The sequence below is a fragment of the Salarias fasciatus genome, chromosome 7 (genome assembly GCF_902148845.1).
Source record: "Salarias fasciatus chromosome 7, fSalaFa1.1, whole genome shotgun sequence".
Classification (NCBI taxonomy): Eukaryota; Metazoa; Chordata; class Actinopteri; order Blenniiformes; family Blenniidae; genus Salarias; species Salarias fasciatus.
The window spans coordinates 1179410-1190780 of record NC_043751.1 but is presented as its reverse complement, the minus strand read 5'-3'; the positions used below and the strand labels follow the sequence as shown (position 1 = coordinate 1190780).

At 52.3% G+C, this 11371-nt stretch overlaps 1 long non-coding RNA gene and 1 pseudogene across 1 annotated transcript; one reads left to right on the top strand and one right to left on the bottom strand.

The window, feature by feature from the left end:
- The first annotated feature begins 884 nt into the window (after positions 1–884).
- On the top strand, positions 885–7519 carry LOC115391797 (uncharacterized). The gene is made up of 3 exons (XR_003931787.1): positions 885–1147; positions 5695–5806; positions 7509–7519. It is a non-coding gene; the product is annotated as an uncharacterized LOC115391797 (long non-coding RNA).
- A 676-nt stretch (positions 7520–8195) lies between these two features.
- The window catches only part of LOC115391487 (nuclear factor of activated T-cells, cytoplasmic 3-like), a 14270-nt pseudogene continuing 11094 nt past the window's right edge, over positions 8196–11371 (bottom strand).

The window sequence follows — 11371 nt, the reverse complement described above, 5'->3', positions numbered from 1 at the left end:
TGACAAAGTCCAGCCCTGCTGGAGACCAACATGCACCAGGAACAGGTCCGACTTAGTGCCGGCGATGCGGACCAGACTCTGACTCCAGTCCTACAGAGACCGGGCGGCCCTGAACAGGGGGCTCCGGACTCTGTACTAATTTATTCTATTTCATAGTGTTTTCAGTTTTAACATATCTTCAACCCACCAAAACAAAAAGGTCAAAAATTCTTCAAATTTGTTTTGAAATGTTATCAGAAAAAAACTTGTTGTCATTTATTTAATTCTGAAAAACAAAACTGAATTTCAGAATTTTCAATTTAGAATTTTTTGGAATTTATTTACAAAAAGTAAGATTCATCAAGGAAAAACAGCAGAATATTTTTAGATTAATAAAAAATAGTTCCATAAATTCAGGAAAATGTAGTTCAATATAAACCATCTAAATACTTGAGATTTTCTCTGGAATTTTGCAGAATTTCACCAAACCACCACAAACAAAGCTGATTCAAACGAAGAAATGTTTCATTTCTACAAAACTAAAGCTCTCTTCGTTTGTGAAAATGTACCTTTTTATTTTGGAACCTCTTTATTCACCTTCGTCCACCTCTGTCTGTTTGGGGGCCGCGGACCACATGTTGAACAGTGGTACCTGGCCTCTCCAGGGGCCGCGGGCCACATGTTGGACTCAGTACACGTCCTCTCTGGTTGCCGCGGGCCGCAGTTTGGGCTCCGGTGTCAGCGGCGGACACATGCCGCCGTCAGTCACCGTCCCCGGTGGGGAGGCGCGGCGGCCCCGCCCACCGGCCCCCCCTCCCCTCCCTCCCTCCCTCCCCGGTCCCGGTCCCTCCTCCTCCGCCTCTCCAGCTGCGGCAGCGCCACACTCCGCTCGGAGCTTCCACGCACGGAGGACCTCTCTGCCGTCTTCTCCCCGCGTCCCCCGCCGCCGTCCCCGCCGGTTCTCCCGCCGGTTCTCCCGCGCCTCGGCCCGCCTCCCATGGCCTGTCGGCGGCCCGCGTCCCGGCCCGCGGCTCAGTAGTTGCGCTCCGGATGCGCGCTCTCTCCGGCGGACCGCTACAGCGCGAAGATGGCGTCGGAGGGAGCCAGCGGAGAGCAGCCTCCCCCGGTACAGACCCTGGCCACCGCCGTGCTGGGCAGCCTGGACACGGTAAGGAGGAGGGCCGGGGCTCCGGGGCTGCGGGGCTCCGGGGCTTTACGGGGGATTCTGAGCGGCTCTCCGGGCGCCGCGCATCAGTCCGGGGATCCACAGCCAGCCTGAGCCCGAGGAGGAGGAGCAGGGACCGGGAGAGGGCCTCCTGCTGGGGGGGGGGGGGGGGGGGGGGGGGGGGGGGGGGGGGAGGAGCAGGAGCAGGGACAGGGACCGGGAGAGGGCCTCCTGCTGGGGGGGGGAGCAGGGACCGGGAGAGGGCCTCCTGCTGGGGGGGGGTCTGTCTCCTCAGCTTCAGTCTTCCTCTCAGATCAGACATGAAGCTCTTCTCTTGTTTTCCTGAAGCTTCAGTCTTTGTTTCCTGAAGGGAGCTGAAGACTCCTCCACAGGTCCGGGCCTCCGTCAGGGTCCTGCCCCAGGTTGTGACACCACCTCCTCGGGGGGGGGGTGGTGGAGGTGGGGTGGCGGGGTAGCGGGGGGGGGGGGGGGGGGTCCAGGCAGTGACGCAGCCCTCCGTCGAGCCGCAGATCGATCCTCCTGGTTTCCTCCCTGCTTTGAACCGGATGCTGCTGTCTCTCTCTGTCCCGTCAGCCATTCAGGTCTTCCCAGGCCCCCTGGAACCATGGTGTCAAACACGTGGCCTGCGGGCCTAAAGCGGCCTGCTGGAGGCTGCAGGCTGTGAGGTTTGATGGTTTCACTGGGCGTCAGGCGGATGTGGCGGTGGATATGGAACCCTGATTGGTCGGTGAGGAGCGTGAAGCTGCTGTTAGCGTTGTGTAGCAGCAGACGCCATGACGGCGTTCAGGCCCTCAGCTCCAGTCAGTAACGGCCTGAGCCGTCAGTGTTCTGTCAGTCAGTCAGTCCGTCTCCGCCGCTCGCTGTGTTGTCGGTTCTCTAGCAGCTGCTTTTCCTCCTCAGTCTCTTCTTTGTGGATTTATCAGAGGAGGGAGTCCACCCCCCCTCTGCTCCAGGCTCCAGCTGATCCTTAAAGGATGTGGAGTTTGCAGAAACCTTCACCTGCTGCTGACCTTTGACCTGTTGGCAGTCCTGAAGGATTTCACCTCAGGTGTGGCGGTCCTGTGGAGGGTGGGCAGTCAGTCTGAACGTTGGCTGGTAGTGAAATGAAGAGGTACTTAGTAGGGCTGAACGATGTATTGTTATCATATCGATATCAGGATATGAACATTCAGGACATTAGTTTCTCAAAATCAACGATATCAAGATTTTCCCTGCTTGCCCTGCGTTTCAGCTCGCCCATGCACAGGTAAGGCCAGCCAACCACAAACCTCCTTTACTGGTTGACAGCTGATGGCAGAGGGCAGCTGCAGAATCTGCACAAACCAGTTTGGTGGTCGTGGCAGCGAGTTCTCATAAATAAAACTGTATTTTTTTACATCCTTTTGTATTATGATGTTTTTATTTTTCTGAAAAATGCTTAACTTTCACTGAATCCATTGTAATATATCGTATCGATATCGAGATATCTGGCATGGATATCGAGACATGACATTTTGCCCACATCGTTCAGCCCTGGTACTTAGTCATAACATGGGTGGGTAGTTGGTCGTGTGGGTGGGTAGTTGGTCACATGGGTGGGTAGTTGGTTGTGTGGGTGGGTAGTTGGTCACATGGGTGGGTAGTTGGTTGTGTGGGTGGGTAGTTGGTCGTGTGGGTGGGTAGTTGGTTGTGTGGGTGGGTAGTTGGTCGTGTGGGTGGGTAGTTGGTCGTGTGGGTGGGTAGTTGGTCGTGTGGGTGGGTAGTTGGTCGTGTGGGTGGGTAGTGTGTCATGGTAACCTGGTTCTGGGTGGAGGTGTGGGCAGAGCGGAGGCAGTGTGGGGTGAAGGGAGGGCAGTTCATCAGACACCTTTCTAAACTGGTCTTAATTTCAGTGACTCAGCTGGCATAGCTGGGAGTACCGTGACACCCCCCCTCTACCCCCCCTACTCTCTACCCCTCTCCCCCTCCTCCACCCCCCCACCCCTCCTCCTCCTCTGAGTGCTGCTTTACATTTAGCGTGGAGGTGAACAGGTGCCCCTTCGGCTCGTCTGCACCCCTCTGCAGGTTCCAGCCTCCTTTCCCACCCCTCCCCCTCCCCCCCCCCCCCCCCCCCCCCCCCCCCCCCCCACAGTTAAATAAAGCTCTGGCTCTCTGCTGGCTCTCTGTTGTCGGATGGTTGTCGGGAAGCTTTTCGTTTGTGAGGACTGTGAAGTACCCGCGATCCGGGCTGGGGTCAGAGGTCACTGCCGGTCACCTCCCGCTCATTTAGCATGAGCACGGCAGACGGCGAGTCTACAGTCTGCGGTCTGAACCCTTCCTCCTTTGTTTGAGGAGATCGGCCGACGGGAGAGGACCTGTTCCCCTCCGTCCCTGTGTGCTGGAGAATGTTCCATAAGCGCTTTAGAAATAGAGTTGAGTTGAGTTTATTAGCTGGTAACTGGTTCTTCCTTCTGCTGAGGCTCAGTGACGCCAAGCCAGCCTCCAGTGGAACAACAAGCTGCTCCTGAGGTTTGAATTACAGCTTCTACTCTCCATGTCGCAAATCCACGGGAGATAAGGAGCTGAACTCCGGACTGGCAGATCGCCGTCCGGCAGAAATACGACGGCAATAAGAAGAGACCAAGCTGTCTGACGACCCGGTTATCAGCAGCTCCGCTGACATCTTTACAGTGATGTTGATTTTATTAAAGGGATAAACAGTAAGATGCTAACCTTGGAGTTAGCTGGAGGCTCCATGTATTGTTCGAATGCTGTCAGAGACACCGACAGCTGATCTTTAACCAGCCGAGCAACAGTTTGATGTAACCAGATTTAACCGCTGCCTGTTTTTAAAAGAATCAACAGCAGCTGCTAAATTCCACCCATCAAAATTCATGTAGTCATAAAAAAAGCTTTGGAGTCGTGATGTTTCTTCCATTCGGTGATCAGTCACTTCCTGTCTGGGTCAGTCTTAGCCCCGCCCACAAACACTCCCATTGGATGCAGATCGTCAGAGCTTCTCTGATAGTTCAGAAGCAGACATGAAGCAATTAAAATACAACTATAGAGAAATAAAAATGTTGTTAAGAATGAAGAAAATGAAATGCAGTGAATGAGGAAATTCTAATGAACCACGAGACTGAAAGTCAGCTTAAGAGAACAACGTATAGCGATATGTCCTCAACAAAACGTGACGCAAAATGACTGAATGTGCAGAGTAACCAACCTGAGGCACCAAAGCCAGCAAGAAAAGAAGAATTCAGAGGTGCAGAAAGGACAACCCCACCAAGCTAAAGTACAAAGCCATGCAAAAGAATTAAAAAACAAACTTCCCTATGCCAAGAGAAAAGACACCTAAGATGAAAACGAAGAAAAAATAAACTGAAGAAGATGAATAAAGACAACAGAGTGAGACAGACTGTGAAACGGAGAGAAAGTGTCAGGAGACACTCATGTCCTCAGAAGGTTTCCTTCTGATTTCTCAGCTTGAGGGACTTGATTGGCAGGTCAGCGGGCCAATGGGAGGCGGCTGGCTGTCAAATGGACTTTAGCCACAGACGCCGTTTGTTTTCTCATAAAGTAGAGCGGAAAAAGCTTTTAATTGACGTGACGGCGAGCTCCGTCTCCAGTCTGCGTCCTGCAGCTCCTCCTGAGCGTGGAGGTGCTTAATGACCAAACCAAATGTAATTAGACCCCGATGGCTCCAGGCAGGACGGCCGCCGAGCCTCTGCAGGGCTGCTTCATCCGTCAGGTCAGCCTGCTTTGTGCTGATGTGAAGGTGGAGCTCCAGCTCCAGCTCTCTGCTGGAGGAGCTGCCCTGGGGTCAGGGGTCGGTACCAGCCTGGAGGCTCTCCTGTCTCAGCCTGGGAATCATCTGCTCCTTCCTGAAGTGGTCTGGGTTGTTTTAGTCATTTCAGGCTCTGCGAGGTTCATCGTTGGAGGCTCGGAGTTTCGCCTCTACAGAGGCGCTGTAGAGCCACTGTAGAGGAGATATAGGCCCAATCCCATTTCTCTTTCTAGCCCTCCCCCTTGGCCCTCCCCCTTTAAAACGGAGTGCTATGGGGTAGGGCTGAAAGTAGCCCCCTCCGAATTGGCACACCCCTTCGACAATCATGTATGTCATCAGTAGTCTCGGCTGCCGATGACGTAGGCAGATGCGACAATTGTTTGCCGAAGAAGAATGTTTTTCTTATATTTTAAACTTTATTAATTGAGAAAATACTGACATTTATGAGCTGCTTTCGTTGCGGACGCCGCCATCTTGCCAATCTTCCGAGGCTTTCTGGGAAATCTGTCATACCCCTCCGTTTGGAGTGTGCCTCAGGAGAGTCTCCGTTTGGAGACACTTCCCCCTACCCCTCCGTCATAATGACAATTGGGACATCCTACCCCTCCACGTGAACGCGCAGAACGGAGGGGTAGGGCCGGGGGGGGGGGGGGGGGGGGGGGGGGGGGGCTGAGGGGGGAAATGGGATTCAGCCATAGAGTCTCTATAGAGGAGCTGTAGAGCTTCATGGAGATTGAGGTTGCACGCTGCTGGTCTGACATGTTGTTTCTGGTCTGTTCTACAGAAATGTGAGTTCAACATGGATAATCTGAGCAAGCCGGAGCTGCTCACCCTGCTGAGTATCATGGAAGGAGAGCTGGAGGCCCGAGACCTGGTTATCGAGGCACTGAGGGTGAGTCTGGACACAGCAACAGCAACACACACACGCACACACACACACACACACACACACACACACGGTGCTGCCTCACTGGGGAGATGAGATGAAGTGAGTGTGGTTGTGGCCCGTGCGGGTGTCGGTGGGGATGGATGTGATATCCTGGAGTCTGGCTTCAGAAAGGTGTGTGACGGTGATGAAAGGTTCTGTCCTGCTGGTTCTGTCTGTCCTCGTTAATGTTCCCGCTGATAAGAAGAGTCTGTCATTGCTCCAGTGGAATCCTCCAGAACCACCTGCTAACCCAGGACTCGTAGAGCCTGGATGAAGGAGCTTTGTGGACCTGGTCCTGGACCGTACTGTCCTCCGTGGCGGTCCTGATGCTGATACATGTGGACTGGTGAAGGCTGGGGCTGTCGTGGAAGCACGAGGGGCTGAGTCTCGGCCTGTAATGGACCACATATCGATCTGCGCCTGCTGAACGCTGGCTGGCCGTCGGCCTCGTGCTGGAGGTCGCCTGTTCTCTGAGCAGCAGGAATGCTGAGTTATTCCGAACGGACCCTTTGCAGGTCCTTCTCTCTTTCTGCGCTGCTATATTTAGGCCGTCACAGTTTGTCCTCCCTCCACTGAAAGGCCGTGCTGCGAAGCTCTTAAAGGTACAATATGAGAGCTTCAAGGCCACCTCAGGTGTTTGTCTCAACCTCGTTTTGTGTAAACCTTCCTGTCAGCTGTCCCGTCTTGTGTTGGACTGAAGACAGACGTCTCTCTGGAGCTCTGCAGCCAGTCTGGAGCTCGTTGCTCTGTTGCCGACTGCGTTGTAGCCTGTTGCTCTACAACCAGCCGCTGTGTACTGTGCGACTCACGTTGCTCTTTAACCTTCTTTAGAGCTCCTCTGTTCGCTTCTTTCAGGTTTTGGTTCTGGAGGTGTGTAATACAGCTGAGCAGTGATTAAAAAGTTTCACTGCATTTCAGTTTATTAGGTAATGAATTCAAAGCGTATTTTTCATTTTTTATTCTAAAATGACTGAAGAAACTCCACGTATAAACAAAAGTTCAGTGTGATTACAAATGCTCCACTTTGAAATCAGCAGAGTTTCTTTCACCAGCAGAAACAACAGCTACAGTGTTTAAGATGTAACTTTAAAAACGATCAGAACATAAAATCAGTCGTTTCCCTCTGCTGGTGCCTTAATCTGATATCATTTAAACGGAGCCATCTCTCAGAATCAGAATCCAGAACTTCTTGGATTGAAGGTATAAAAGTATTTCTTCAAAATCTCAGCTTATCGGTGGTGTTAGGCAGTGTTCGTCACATTAATCAGCCTGCAGTTTGTAGCTGTCCAGTGTTTCACTGACGTCTGCCGGGCGGCCTGCAGCGAGCAGGAAGCGGTTACCAGGTGATGTCCTCCCTCAGAGCGACGTCGGTGTGACACACTCCGTCCAGGCTGTGTGCGGTGGCGGTCCGTCGGTGTCGTCGTGTCCGGCGCTGTGTGAATCAGGACGGTCCGTCACCTCGCCTCCGGCTCTCTGTGGGTTGCCTGGTCCTCCGCCTCGCCCACAGCCGACCCGTGTCTTCTGGCGGCATTAGGAGTCCCTGCAGGCTCCACGTCCTCCGCCCGGGGATGGACATCCGACCCGGCCTCCATAAACCCGGCCCGTCTGCCGCCACACAAAGAGCCCGTTTGTTCGGTCGCTGATAAGCTGAGAGGAAGAGACCAAAGCAGCAGGAAGGAGGACTGAGGGAGTCCTGAATACCGAGGAGCAGAGAGAGCTGGATCGACCAGATCAGCTCAGGATGGGTCGATATAGCCGGCACAGCGAGGCTGACCCTGCTTCCAGTCCAGAGCGTCTCACAGACCTACACAGGAAGTGGACCCGTCATGGAGTATCCGTGCCCCCCCCCCCCCCCCCCGCTCCCACGCCGAAGCGTCCGCCGGCTGGCACCTCTTCAGCGATTGTTTACGTGTTTGGGGCGCTATCAGGAGGCTTTGGCCGTGCAGATTAATGAGCGTGTGGCTAAAGCTGGCTGAGCCGCCGTATCGGGCTTCATCCTGGAGGAGAAGAAAAGGCTGTGAGGAGATTAGCCGAACCACAGATACCGCGTGATCGCCACGGCCGCCACCCAGACCCCCGCGCCAAGACGTGCTCCCCCAGGGACCCAGGTGGTCCACTTCCACTCTCAGCACATGGTCTTGAACCAAGGTTAGGTCTTGTGAAGTCCAGAGGGACGCTCCCAACAGCACGCCGCTCCACAGGAACCCAGCTTTAAAATCCTCTTCAGCCTTGAGGACACAACGGATGTCTGGCCTCTGGAGACGACAGAACTCTGTTTACCGAGAGGTTCAGTAGTTTCGCTCTGCAGAAACAAAAACAGCCTGAAAAAGAACAAGGAGCTTCTGTCTGGCGTGGCGTTAGTTCCGGCCGGTGGAATCCAGCTGTGGTACGGAGCAGAAGCAGCTGTCTGGAGCCTCGGCGGACGGATCTCTGAGCCGGAGTCTGTCCAGAACACTGGGTCTGTTGGTCTGAGAGGGACGGAGGGACAGATGGAGGTCTCCAGATGGACTCCTGTGTCTTTGTGATGAGTTGATGAGAAGCAGAATACTGGAGAACATTAGACCAGGATGTTGTAAATCAGAGACGAGGCAGGTTATGTGTTTCCAGGCATCATGTTGACTCTGTACGGTCCTCAGTGTGTTTGGGGTAATTAAAATGAGTGAAAATGCCTCCTCCAGCAGGGGGGAATAAAGTTGGGTTTGTTGCCTCCCGCAGGACTGTCAGAGGTCGGCCCGTCGTCCTGCAGTTACTGAGTTTAACGGTATTGAGTGTTTTCTGTTGCAGGTTGAAGTTGATCTGCTAGCTGTGTCTCCAGAGGACAGGTTGGACGGCAGCACTTTGCTTCATTATAGGAAATCGCTGGGAGTGAGCCGGAGCGGCCTCACCTCGTGTGTGAGGCCACGTATTGGGCCCCGTGGTGTTCACTGAGGTTTGCTTTAAGAGAAGCCGTGTGAGGCGAGGTGTTTGGGTGGGAGCGTTGGGCGCCGTTTGCAGCGTCGGGGTGGAATAAGGTCGCGCCACAGTTACAGTTTCCTCCTGCACACCGCCCGGTGCTGATCTGGGAGCAGTTTGGGGCGGCAGCGGTCCAGAGGGAGGCGGCGCCGGAATCCAGATGGGCCGCCGGAGCGTGTTGACCCGGCGCTGACGAGGCTTCCCGGGAGGTCATGTGACCGCCATATGACTAAGAGAAAGAGAGCGAGCACATGTGGGAGCTGCTGTCAGCACGGAGCTCACGGAGCAGCGCAGCACATGCCCCGAGCCGTCAGCCCCGATCCCCGGCCGCCTCGCTATTTAAGGCATGCCCTGTTGCTGGGCTTTTCCAGCCCCCCCTCCCTCCTCCTCGCACTCTTCCTCTGCTGAATCTCTGAGTCTTCGCCGTCCTTCCCCTCTCTGTGGCTCTTCGCTGCTTCTTTGTTTGCATCTCCAGGTTGATCAGAGTGGACAGAACGGCTCGTCACTCGTCGCCTTGGTTCTATGTGCTGCAGTGACTTTTAAAAAGCTGCCTTGTTCTTCCTTCTACTGATGCCTGAGAAGCTCCTGCAGCGTCAGATCCTGGGGTCATTCAGACGCTGTGACCCCATAGGTCAAAGGACACGTCTCCCGGCTTACTTCAAACTGGACAGAAGAGTCTCCGTCCCCACATGAACCCGTCTCTGCAGAAACAAGGAATAAAGCGAGGACATGAAGCCGCTCCAGCTGAAGAGGTGTTTGTCATCAGTGTGTCAGCATCACAGTCTGCCAGCACAGCATTGCATCATGGGAATGAAACTGTTCACAGGATCTGTGCAAGATGTTTAGAGCCACTATAGAGGAGCTGTAGAGTCACTATACAGGAGCTGAAGAGCCACTATAGAGGAGCTGTAGAGTCACTATAGAGGAGCTGAAGAGCCACTATAGAGGAGATGTAGAGTCACTATAGAGATGTAGAGCCACTATAGAGGAGATGTAGAGCCACTATAGAGATGTAGAGCCACTATAGAGGAGCTGTAGAGTCACTATAGAGGAGATGTAGAGTCACTATAAAGGAGCTGAAGAGCCACTATAGAGGAGATGTAGAGCCACTATAGAGATGTAGAGCCACTATAGAGGAGATGTAGAGTCACTATAGAGGAGATGTAGAGTCACTATACAGGAGCTGAAGAGCCACTATAGAGGAGATGTAGAGTCACTATAGAGATGTAGAGCCACTATAGAGGAGATGTAGAGTCACTATAGAGATGTAGAGCCACTATAGAGGAGATGTAGAGTCACTATAGAGGAGATGTAGAGTCACTATACAGGAGCTGAAGAGCCACTATAGAGGAGAGGGTAGTCACTATAGAGATGTAGAGCCACTATAGAGGAGATGTAGAGTCACTATAGAGATGTAGAGCCACTATAGAGAGATGTAGAGTCACTATAGAGGAGATGTAGAGTCACTATAGAGATGTAGAGTCACTATAGAGGAGAGTGTAGAGTCACTATAGAGAGATGTAGAAGTCACTATAGAGGAGATGTAGTCCTATACAGGAGCTGAAGAGCCACTATAGAAGGAGATGTAGAGTCACTATAGAGAGATGTAGAGTCCACTATAGAGATGTAGAGTCACTATAGAGATGTAAGGCCACTATAGAGGAGATGTAGAGCCACTATAGAGGAGATTAGAGTCACTATAGAGATGTAGAGCCACTATAGAGGAGATGTAGAGTCACTATAGGATGTAGAGTCACTATAGAGGAACTGTAGAGTCACTATAGAGGAAGTGTAAGTCACTATAGAGGAGCTGCAGAGCCACTATAGAGGAGATGTAGAGTCACTATAGAGGAGATATAGAGTCACTATACAGGAGCTGAGAGAGCCACTATAGAGGAGATGTAGAGCCACTATAGATATGTAGAGCCACTATAGAGATAGGTAGAGTCACTATAGAGATGTAGGTCACTATAGAGGAACTGTAGAGTCACTATAGAGGGAGATGTAGAGTCACTATAGAGGAGCTGCAGAGCCACTATAGAGGAGATGTAGAGTCACTATAGAGGAGATATAGAGTCACTATACAGGAGCTGAGAGCCACTATAGAGGAGATGTAGTCACTATAGAGATGTAGAGCCACTATGAGAGATGTAGAGTCACTATAGAGATTAGAGCCACTATAGAGGAGATGGAGTCACTATAGAGGAGATGTAGAGTCACTATAGAGATGTAGAGCCACTATAGAGATGTATAGTCACTATAGATGTAGAGCCACTATAGATATTAGAGTCACTATAGAGGATATGTAATCACTATAGAGATGTAGATCACTATAGAGGAGATGTAGATCACTATAGAGAGTAGAGCACTATAGAGGAGATGTAGAGTCACTATAGAGGAGATGTAGAGTCACTATGAGAATGTATAGACTCATATAGTAGAACTATAGAGATGTAGATCACTATAGAGAATGTAGAGCCACTATAGAGGAGATGTAGAGTCCACTATAGAGATATGTAGAGTCACTATAGAGGATAGTAGAGCCACTATAGAGGAGATGTAGGTCACTATAGAGGAGATG